Below are 10716 nucleotides of genomic sequence, written 5' to 3'. Positions count from 1 at the left end.
ATCCCCTGTGTGCCTTGAGAGACGCCGACCACTCCGTCTCTAGAAGTGGGATAACTGGATCAAATGGTGGTTCCATTCCCAAATTTCTGAGGAATCTCTATCCTGCTTTCCAGTGTGGTTGCACTAATCTGCAGTCCCACCAGCAATATATGAGTGGGAGAATATATATGAGCAATATATGAGTGGGTATCAGCCTCTTAACGGTTCTCCCACTTGCTCCTTTGCCCTTTACTTAAACATGGCCCTTCAAGTGGGTTATGAACTCCCACCTTCACCCCATACACAGATTGCAGAATCACATCAGTTACACATCCACTTGATTTACAAATTGCCATCCTAGTGTCTGTTGTGCTCCACTGCCTTTCCCATCCTCCACCCTCCCCACTCCCCACCTCTCCCCTCCCCTCCCCTCCTCTCTCTCTACCTCCTCCACTGTGTAACCCTGAGGGTCTCCTTCTATTACCATGCACTTTCCTTTCTCTCTCCCTTTCCCTCCCACCTCTCATCCCTGTTAAATGTTAATCTTCTTCTCCTGCTCTTCGACCCTACTCTGTTCTTAGTTACTCTCCTTATATCAAAGAAGACATTTGGCATTTGTTTTTTAGGGATTGGCTAGCTTCACTTAGCATAATCTGCTCTAATGCCATCCATTTCCCTGTAAATTCTATGATTTTGTCATTTTTTAATGCAGAGTAATACTCCATTGTCTTTCTCACACTTTCAAAGTTGTTCCCTAGATTTCAACTGTGGTTGAATCTATGCAAGCTCCTAGAAGGAAATGGGGCACTTAACCACTGAGCCACATCCTCAGCCTTTTTTATTTTGAGATAGGGTCTCCCTAAGTTTCTTAGGGCCTCTCTAAGTTGCTGAGGTGAGCTTTGAACTTGCAGTCCTCCTGCCTCAGCCTCCCAAGTTGCTGGGATTACAGGCATGCCCCCTTAAGTTTGGCCCATTTCCTTTTTTGATTGCATTAAAGGAGATCAATTTTGCTCTTTCTATTTCTCTGACTATGCACAGCCATCTTGCTTGAACTGACCTTCAGGGACTCACCTGTGGTCATTTCTTTATGATCTGCAGAAGCAGCATGTCCAGTGGATTCCCCAGATGGCCCTCAGCTCCTAAGGGGCCAGCCTGATCCTACTAACATGCCCTTATTCCTTACAGCCCCTTCCCCACTAGCTATGGCTGCTGAGTACCCACCACTTCTGGTCCATTCGTATGGCATTTTCCTCCATTTCTTGATGGACCACCACTTCAGGTGACCTGAATATTAGGCCTTGAGGACTTTTTGGTCCGTATTTTCCTCTCCCTTCACTGTGGTCCTTCTGCTGGTCCAGAAAAACAACTGGGTGACCCACATTTTCCACAGATCACCTGGTGGGGTGATGAGGAGTTCACAGCAAGTATGTTTGTTAGCATGGCACTTTTGAGGAAGGAAACTGAAGAGGTACTATTCAGGTATATTGATCAGCTGGGCTGCCATGCCAATACCATAGGTGGGATGCTTTAGAAAAAGAAAGTCGATTTATTTCTGCCTATCTCTCTCTCTGTGTCTCTCTATTTCTGTCTGTCTTCCTCTGTCTCATTTCTACTGCAAGAGCCTGATACAAACTTTGATCTTTTCAGGACCCAAGTCTAGCAGACTTGAGAATGTCATCTAAATAGAACACTTAACCTGTTGGGAACAAGCAGGCAACAACACACCTGCATCCCTCTTCAGACACTGGTAGGCTACCAGGTTCCTTCCTTCATACCCATTCCCAAGGCCTGGGCCTTGTCCACTAGAATGAAGATGAGTTTTTCTTAGATTCATGTTTAGCTTTTCTGTAGATTTAAAATTCCTACCACTCCTTCTCATAGAACTGCAAACAGTGTCAACTCTGCTTGAAAGTCCAGAGTGGCTGAGGCCCTTCCATAGTAGGACTAGAGGACAGCTTGGCTGCTACTTCTGCTTCATCTTCACTGGGCTCCAGGAGTGTCCCTGAGACTCAGAGGTGCACGTGTGTGCCTGTGGGGTACATGTTCATGGGATCCCATGACAGTGAAGCCTCAGGCACAGGTGAGAATTGGCCAGAGCCAATGTAGTAAGGAACTGTTAGTAGGTGCAGGGCCATTGGGAAATTTTCCAGTCTCTCCAAACCCATTGAATTCCCAATTCCTGTTTCTATCTCCATAGGCCACCAGGTATTCGAGCTCCTAGTTACCTGTAGCTCCTGCTACTGTTGCTACATCCCAGGCCTTGCTGATAGAGCCCTCTGCACCCCAGACAAGGTCTGTGCACTTCCCATATGCATATGCACCTGAGTCTGTCCCTGGGGGAGGTAAGTGCTGGGCCTCAGTAGACAGACAAGCATTGGGGGTCCAGGGGCTGCCACTCAGCCTCTCTGGGCCCCTGGCAGGTCACTAATTGAAATAATGTTTTCCTCCATCAGCTGCTAAGGAAAGGAAGGAAACATTCCTGATAGAGTGGTTAACTGTGGGACAGAAGATGACCTGAGTTAGTGGGAGAGTTGGACATACTTGAGGTGTGGGCACTCAAGTGACCAAAGGCTACAGCTCTGGTGTTTGTGGTCCAGTAGGTACCAATAGCCTTGACCCACTCCCTGGGGATTTCTCACAGCTCATCTCTGTGCACAACTACTCTAAGAAGTGAACATCTCCCCCCGTTCTGTGATGATGGAATGAAGGTTGACTAATGTCATGCTAAGATCACACGGAAAATACAAACTGGGATGGAGCCAGACCTCTTAATTTTGAAGCCATGTGCATGGCTCCATGGCCACTGCTCTGGACCATCCCAACAGCTAGAGCCTTTTACTAAGCAGCAAGTCTGAGAGCTCTAAGGGCCTCTTGAGGTGCAGGGGCAGGGTAGAAGGATGCTTCCTGCCCTAATCCCATGACACTGAAAATTATCTGTTGGTGTCAGCAGGACTGGTTCCTTCTGGGGGATCCAGAGAAGAACCTATTTCCTGTCCTTTTCCAACTTCTAGAGGTTGATGGAATTCCTTGACTCATGGGCCCTTCCTCTATCTTCAAAGGCAGTATTGTATTCTTCTCACCTCTGATTCCATCATCACTGCTTCTCTGACTTTCCTACCTCCCTCTTCTATCTTATTTGCATCCTTGTGATGACATTAGGTTCACCCAAATAATCAAGCATAATCTCCTGATTCTGAGGTTCTTAATTAAACCACGTCTGACAGTAAGTCCCTTTTGTCACATAAAGTCACACATTAATGGGTACTTTAAGTCATCTTTAGGTCACTTTTAACATCAACACAATATAAATGCTATGGAAATAGTTGTTACACTGTACTGTGTAGGGAATAATGAAAAGAGAGCGTATATACATGTTTAGTACAAACACATTTCTTCTGAATATTTTTGTTACATGTTTGGTGGAATCCATGGACACAGAACCCAAGGATACAGAGATCAACTGTGCACCACATATCCCAGCTCCCCCCAGGTGAGGTCTTCATGATCAACTGCTGCCTCATGCCAGGAACCATCAGCACTCCTCTCACCACCAGTGATCCTCATGTCATCAGCTGAAAAAAGTTCCACCTCTAGTGGCTGACACCTAGGGTCACTATGGTACTGACTGTTTTAGGTTCTAAAAGCAGAGCATTAAGATGAGGATTCATACACCTATGGTGTATATGAGTCTCTCTGAAGCAGGGCCATCTTTTGTACTCCTACATCCATCAGTCGTTGGGGGTCCCTGGGGAGAGGCTAGAGCTGCCAGATGTAGCACATAACATTTTCAAGATACCCAGTTAAATGCAAACTTCAGATATGCAACAAGTAACTTTTTAATATATATCTCAAATAATGCATGACATACTGTATTTTCTCTGCCAACCACAGAAGACCTAACCACCCACATATTTCTCTCTGAGGCAACTTTGTGGATCAGGGAGCAAGTTCCAGAAGAAGAGCCCAGCTATGACCTGTTAGCAGCCAGCCCTGAGCTTTGCTGAGGGGCCATGGACCAGCAGGTGCCACAGCATCTGCAATATTTGCAATGAACAAGATCATTACATAGATACACAGACATATCTACTCTTGAGTTCTTTAAGGATCAAATAATTAGGTAGTTAATGTTTTAAAGGTTTTTATATCATGTGGAAATATTTGGTGCACTGTTATATCTAGAGAGAACTTTAGTGGCATTTGGGAATTAGATGGGTTTATGGATAGGCATCATGCTTTTTCTCATTTAAAACCATTACTCCTCGGCTGGGGCTGTAGCTCAGTGGCAAAGCACTTGCCTAGCATGCATGAGGCATTGGGTTAAATCCTCAGCACCACATAAAAATAAACCAATAAAATAAAGGCATTCTGTCCATCTACAACTACAAAAAACAAAACAAAACAAAACAAAAAAACCATTACTCCTATAGAATAATGCTGCTATCAGAAAATCAGCTGTCCTGTACATTTTCAAAATGGCTGTAAATGTATAGATGTCAAGATGGGTGACTCCCAGGAATATAATGCATAGCAAAATCCTTAGCACATTTAGCTAGTACCATTTACATAAATCTCAAAGAAGTAGAAAATGAAATACATTACTGAATAAAAGGACATGTAAACTCCACAAAGTAAAAATAAAGGAGTGAAAATTTAAAAAAAAATGGCTGTAAATGTCACAAGTGTGGTTCACCCACTCAGGAAACCCATGAGGGGCAGCATAGGCTGGGTTTAGTTGAACAGTCAATGCTAAACTAAGTCGGCAAGTAGAATAGATACTTCCTTTCAGTCTTTTCTGACACAGCTCACACCACTGCATCAAGTTACCTTGTGAACTTTAGCCTCTTGGAATTAAGCAAGGTGGTCCAGTTGGGTTGGGAAGATCAAGTCAAGTAAATCCTTGGTATGGAGGCAGTCAGACAGCAAGAGAGCCTCAAGCTGGGAGAAGGGAGATGGCTCAGGGTGATCTTATGCACAGATCTTGGGGTTAAGGCTATAGATGAGGAGGGAAGCTTGTATTGTCTGTGCTCAGCTCCTCCCTGCATGATGTCAGTTTAGAGTGCTTATAACAGAGAAAACAGAAAAGGCCACCAATTAGGCATTTTCCATGCAGACCTAGTTGTTAACCTTTTTTCAGCATAGCACAGGGCTTCTACCACCTTGCAGGAAGCTTCCCCTTGCAGGCTCCTGATTCACCTACTTTCCTGATCCCAACCCCACCCATCTACGGTCACTACTTTGTGTGCCCTCCTTGACTTCTTTAGAGCTCCTCTTCCTCACAGTCCAGGGAAGATTGGTTAACACCACTGTGTCAGTTAGGGCTATAGGCTGTACCGGATACCTGACTAAACTGAGTTCATCAATAGGTTTTATTACCTTGTATGATCAATAGTCCAGAGGCAAATTCTCATTCTGATATGGGACTCTGGGTTAGCTCTTCTGATTCTCTTGACTTTACTCTCATGGCTGCCAGATATTGCCACAAGCTCCAGAAACCAGGTCTAGCAGATGAATGCAGGTGGAATGAGGTGAGGCAGGCCCATTCCTGGTGCTGGGCATATTGACACCTGACCCTGAGCAGAATGGAAGTCCTGTGGGCAAGGAGGAAGTCAGCACTGGTTCATAGGAATAAGAAAGTGTCTGCCTCACCCCCAGGAGCTCACGAGGCCAGGAGCTGTCCCAGGGGCCTCTCCAACACAGAATACCAGGAAAGTGAGCCTGAGCCTGCCTGCAGGGTGTGGCTTTAGGTTTCACTGGCCTCTGGATGATAGAACCATTATTGAGTATTGAGAACCCATGATGGACCCAGCCCTGGGACTCAGAACCTGCAGAAGACCCACAAGTTCTGCTCTTATGGGATCTGCCTCTTAGAAGATGGCAATGGCACTTAACCCTAAACAAATAAAATGGGAAGTGGTTTCCAATAGTGACAGTCTCTGTATTAGTCAGATTTTTGTTGCTGTGACAAAAATGCCTGACAAAAACTTAGAGAAGAAAAAGTTTATTTAGGGCTCACGGTTTCAGAGGTTCATTTCGTGGTTGGCCAACTTCAATGCTCTAGGTCTGAATGATACAGAGTATCCTGGAAGAAGGGTATTGCCGCAGTCCGGCTGCAGCAAAATAATTGGGGGGTGACGAATAACTTGTGTACGTTGATACAGCAGGAGTAGGAGCCGTTTATTGCAGGACAGGAACAGTATTTATACATTCCACACAGCTTATCTAATTAGCATAAACTAGATACATCAGTCAACCAATCAGGAATCTCTACACCTAATGGCTCGGTTTTGTTACTTCTCAAACCACTCCCTCTGACATTTTGCCAGGCACCATCCAGACTTGTTTACGAACTTTAACATTCCCCTGGCTAAATGCCAGGTGTTATTTTGACTTGTTTACAGACTCTAACAGGTATAGTAGAGGATAGCTATTCAGCTCAAGGCAACTGGGAAGCAGAGTCAGAGTGGGAGGAGCAAAGGACTAAATATATAATCTCAAGGTACTCCCACTACCTCCAGCCATACTCCACCTGCCTACATTTACCACACAGTAATCAGTTCAAATTATTAATCCACTGATTAGGTCCACAGATCTCATAATCTAGTCATTTCACCTTCTACATTAAAATGGAAGCTATTGGGGATCATCTTATATCCAAACCATAACAGTCTCCAAGTGACATTTGGGCTGAGAAAGGAAATTGGATTTTGACCAGATACCTTGCTTTCATGATATTTATTCTCCCACACTCAGGAGAAGTAGCCTGAGGTCCAGGACACTGGACTTCAGGAGTTCTGGCTCTCTTGGACAGAGAACAGAGTTTTCCCCTCTGGGAACCACATCTTCTTGGCTCTATAACAAAATAAAATCTCGTTTGAATAATAGGATTTCTCATCTAATCCTTTGGAGTCAAGTGGCATCTTATCTGTTTTATAGGAGTGGACACAGAAGTTTTCAGGGAATAAATTACTCGTCCGTAGTAGCTAATAGGAGTCCCACCAGCTCCCCAGAGCCTTGTCTTCTGCCTGAAGTACCATTGAGAGAGCTGGAGAATGGGTTCCTTAGTGCTCTATCCCCAAAGGGAAAGATGTAGCTCCAGTCTCTCTAGGCAGCTGCTGGCATCTGAGTATTTTCAACTTCATCTTCTGCTCTTCATTAAAAAAAAAAAAAAAAAAGCTTAAGGTATAATGTCCACACAATAATATCCACCTTTTGCTGGGTGCAGTGGCACACACCTGTAATACTAGAGGCTTGGGAGGCTGAGCCAGGAATAACCCAAGTTCAAAGCCAGCCTCAGCAACTGAACAAGGCCCTAGGCAACTTAGTGAGACCCTGTCTCAAAATAGAAAATAAAAAGGAGTGGGGATGTGGCTCAGTGGTTAGGTGTCCCTGGGTTCAATCCCTGGTAGAAAAAAAAAAATCTGTTTTTAAGTACACAGTTTGATGATCTTTGTCAAATGTATATGGTGATATAACAGTCATCACCACCAAGACAATATTTCTATCACCCCCAAATCCCCTCAGGCCCACCCCTTTGGAAACACTTGATCTGTTTGCTTTCCCTTTTGTTTTTTGACCTTTCCCAGAATTCTCTATAAGTGGAATCATCATGTACAGAACTCCTGAGTGTGGCTTCTTTCCCTTGGCATGAGCTTTGCATAGATCAGGAGTATATTAGTCTTCCCCCTGCCTATTGCTGAGCAATGTGTGTCTACAGTTGGGTTGTTTTCAGGCTTTGGCTATCATGAAGGAGGCTTCTGTAAACATTCCAATACATATGTGTGTCTTCATTTTGGAAAGATAAATGTCTGGAATAGTATTGTATGGTAAATGTATATTTGACTGAAGAAGAAATTGCCAAAGTGGTTTACCATTTGTCACTTCCACCAGAAATGTTTAAAGATTCTAGTTGCTTCACACACATGTTCCCCAACTCTTGGTTTTTCCCAGCTTTTAAATGGTAGCCATTCTGAACCGTGTGTAGTAGTATATAATTGTGGTTTTAATTTACATTTCTCTTTTTGACCAATGATGCTGTATATATTTTTGTATCTGTAGTGAGCATTCTTTGGTGAGTTTGTTTATTTGTTAATTGGTTTCTTGTCATTTTATTGAATTTTATGTTCTGTGTATAAGGCATTTTGTCATGTATGTACTTGCTTATGGGTGTATGGCTCTACATAGATCCTGATAAGCACCCTGGGCCTGAGTCTGTGTTCATTACTATGAACACTGTCCACACTCTCTACTTACAAGACCTATGCCCCAGAATCCTTCATCCATCACCACTCCCTCCGCTATGATGGTTCAGCTTATCTGTCCCTCCTCTAACTCTCAGAACCAGGATAACTCAGTGCTTCAGAGTGGGTCTTAGAAATAGGGTTCAGGATTTAAACTTCATATTAGCGAAGCTGAGAAGAGTAACTAAATTATTTTATCTCTCTGCAACATAAGGACTTCACTGAGGAAAATAAAGATACTTCATAAAGATGTCTTGAGGATCAAATAAATTAGTCCACATAAAAAGTTTAAGACAGTGTCTGACACAGAGTACAGATTCTCCTTGACAGGTATGGGTTTACATCCTGGTAAACCCATCATAGGTGGAAAATGCATTTACCATACTTAACCTACCCATCATAATTGAGCAACACAGCACACTATAGAGTCTCAGTTGTTCCCCATGGAAGCTGTGGTGGTACCTGCAACTGCCCAGGATTATGACAAAGGATTGTACCACTCGCCCAAGGAAAAGATGAAAAATAAAAATTTGAAGTACAATTTCTATTGGATGTGTATCACTTTTATACCACCATAAAGTTGAAAAGTCAAAAGTCCAGCTGTTGTAAGTCAAGGAACATTCTGAATACATGCATATTAAGATCATTATTCTCCTAGCCCCTCTGTCAGTATCCTGACTCCACATCCCTCACACATATTCCCTGACAGCCAACAGAGCCTGTCTATCATCCCTTATTTATTTATTTTGGTACTGGTGATTGAACTCAGAGGCACTCAACCACTGAGCCTCATCTCCAGCCCTACTTTGTATTTTAAGTTAGAGACAAGGTCTCACTGAGTTGCTTAGCACCTCACTTTTGCTGAGGTTGGCTTTGAACTCGTGATCCTCCTGCCTCAATCTCCCAAGATGCTGGGTGTCATCCCCTTATTTAGTAATCCATTGTAAGTCTATCACCAGCCAAAACAGGCACATATTTTTTAAAAACTAGCTGGTTTGGTGTTCTTGTAGGGAGAAAGTTCTTCTACAATTAATAATATTTTTCTGTTGTTATCCACATATTCAGTTTTTTTCTGTCTTCCTAAGTCAATTTTGAAAATTTATGCTATCTGAAAATCTTCCTTTTCCTCTATATTTTTAAAATGCATTGATGTCTTATATATAACTCATATATTTTTCAGCCTTCCTTGTATCTATAATTAAGTCACTTCCTCGTTCCTGAAGTTGTTTATTTGTGTATTTTGTTACCCTTGATCAATTACCAAGTGATTATATATTTTATTGGTCTTTTAAAAGAACTGGGTTTGAGATTTCTTAATCAATTTTACTGTTTGGTTTTTTGTGTGGGCAGGGGTAACTGGGGTTGAACTCAGGGGCACTTGACCACTGAGCCACATCCCCAGTCCTATTTTGTATTTTATTTAGAGACAGGGTCTCACTGAGTTGCTTAGTGCCTGGCCATTGCTGAGACTGGCTTTGAACTCTCGATCCTCCTGTCTCCGCCTCTGGGATCACAGACATGCGCCACTGTGCCCAGCTACTGTTTTTTCGTTTGTGTATTTTCTATATAAAATACAAATAGTTTCTACTTTTATCATTACTGATTCCTTTATTCTGATTTTTGTTTTATTTATTTTATCTTCTTTATGTTCAAGCTTTCAGCATCTTGAGAGAATCCTTTGCTCATTGATTTCCCATTTAGTTTCTAGCAAGTGCATATGAGGATGAAAATGTTACTTAAGCATTGCTATGTCTATTATACATATGTTTTCTATTCAGTACATTCATGGTCATTCACTCATAAAGGGTCTATAATCCAATGCTGTGTCCCTCTTTGGCCCAAATGCCACTTACAGAAGTACTTTTCCCTTTCCAAGTGCACAGAATTTTGGGTTGCCCTTTTGTTCATTGCTAATCCTTGGCCAAGCCTCATGTGCCAAGTGGACCCTCTGTGCCTTAAGTCTGAGCCACCTGAAACATTGGTATCTCTCCAGCCACTTTGACACTGTCTTTAGGGACCTCCATCTGAAATGTGCTTCTTACTCATGTACTACAGCCTATGGGAAATTTTCTTAAGAAAGCAAGAATCTCCAGAAAAAATCTATTAATCTCTTTTATGTTTCCTAAAAGTCCCTGTAGCTTTGCCAATTTCAGTTTTTATTAAGTCTTTTGTCTCTTCTGCTAGATGGTAAGCTAAACCCTAGTCACTGTGCTCATTTTGGCAGTGTTATGGGTTAACTATTAGGTGTCCCACAAAAGCTTGTATGTGAGACAATGCAAGAAAACGTAGATGTGAAATGATTGGGTTATGAGACTCTTAACCTAATCAATGCATTAATCCCCTGATAGGGATTAACTAGGTGGTAACTATAGGCAGGCAGGGTGTGGCTAAAGGAGGTGGGTCATTGTGGGTGTGGGTTTGGGATAAGTATTTTGTCCCTGAAGAGTGGAGTATTCATTCTCTCTCTCTCTCTCTCTCTCTCTCTCTCCCTCCCTCCCTC

The 10716-nt window shown here is 42.9% G+C and overlaps 1 protein-coding gene across 2 annotated transcripts in view; it reads left to right on the top strand.

Moving 5' to 3' along the window:
• The window catches only part of Gck (glucokinase), a 51258-nt gene that overhangs the window by 2443 nt on the left and 38099 nt on the right, over positions 1-10716 (top strand). The window lies entirely within an intron of this gene.

Source organism: Marmota marmota, unplaced genomic scaffold (assembly GCF_001458135.2).
Source record: "Marmota marmota marmota unplaced genomic scaffold, marMar, whole genome shotgun sequence".
Lineage (NCBI taxonomy): Eukaryota > Metazoa > Chordata > Mammalia > Rodentia > Sciuridae > Marmota > Marmota marmota.
This window is presented reverse-complemented; position numbering and strand designations above follow the sequence as displayed.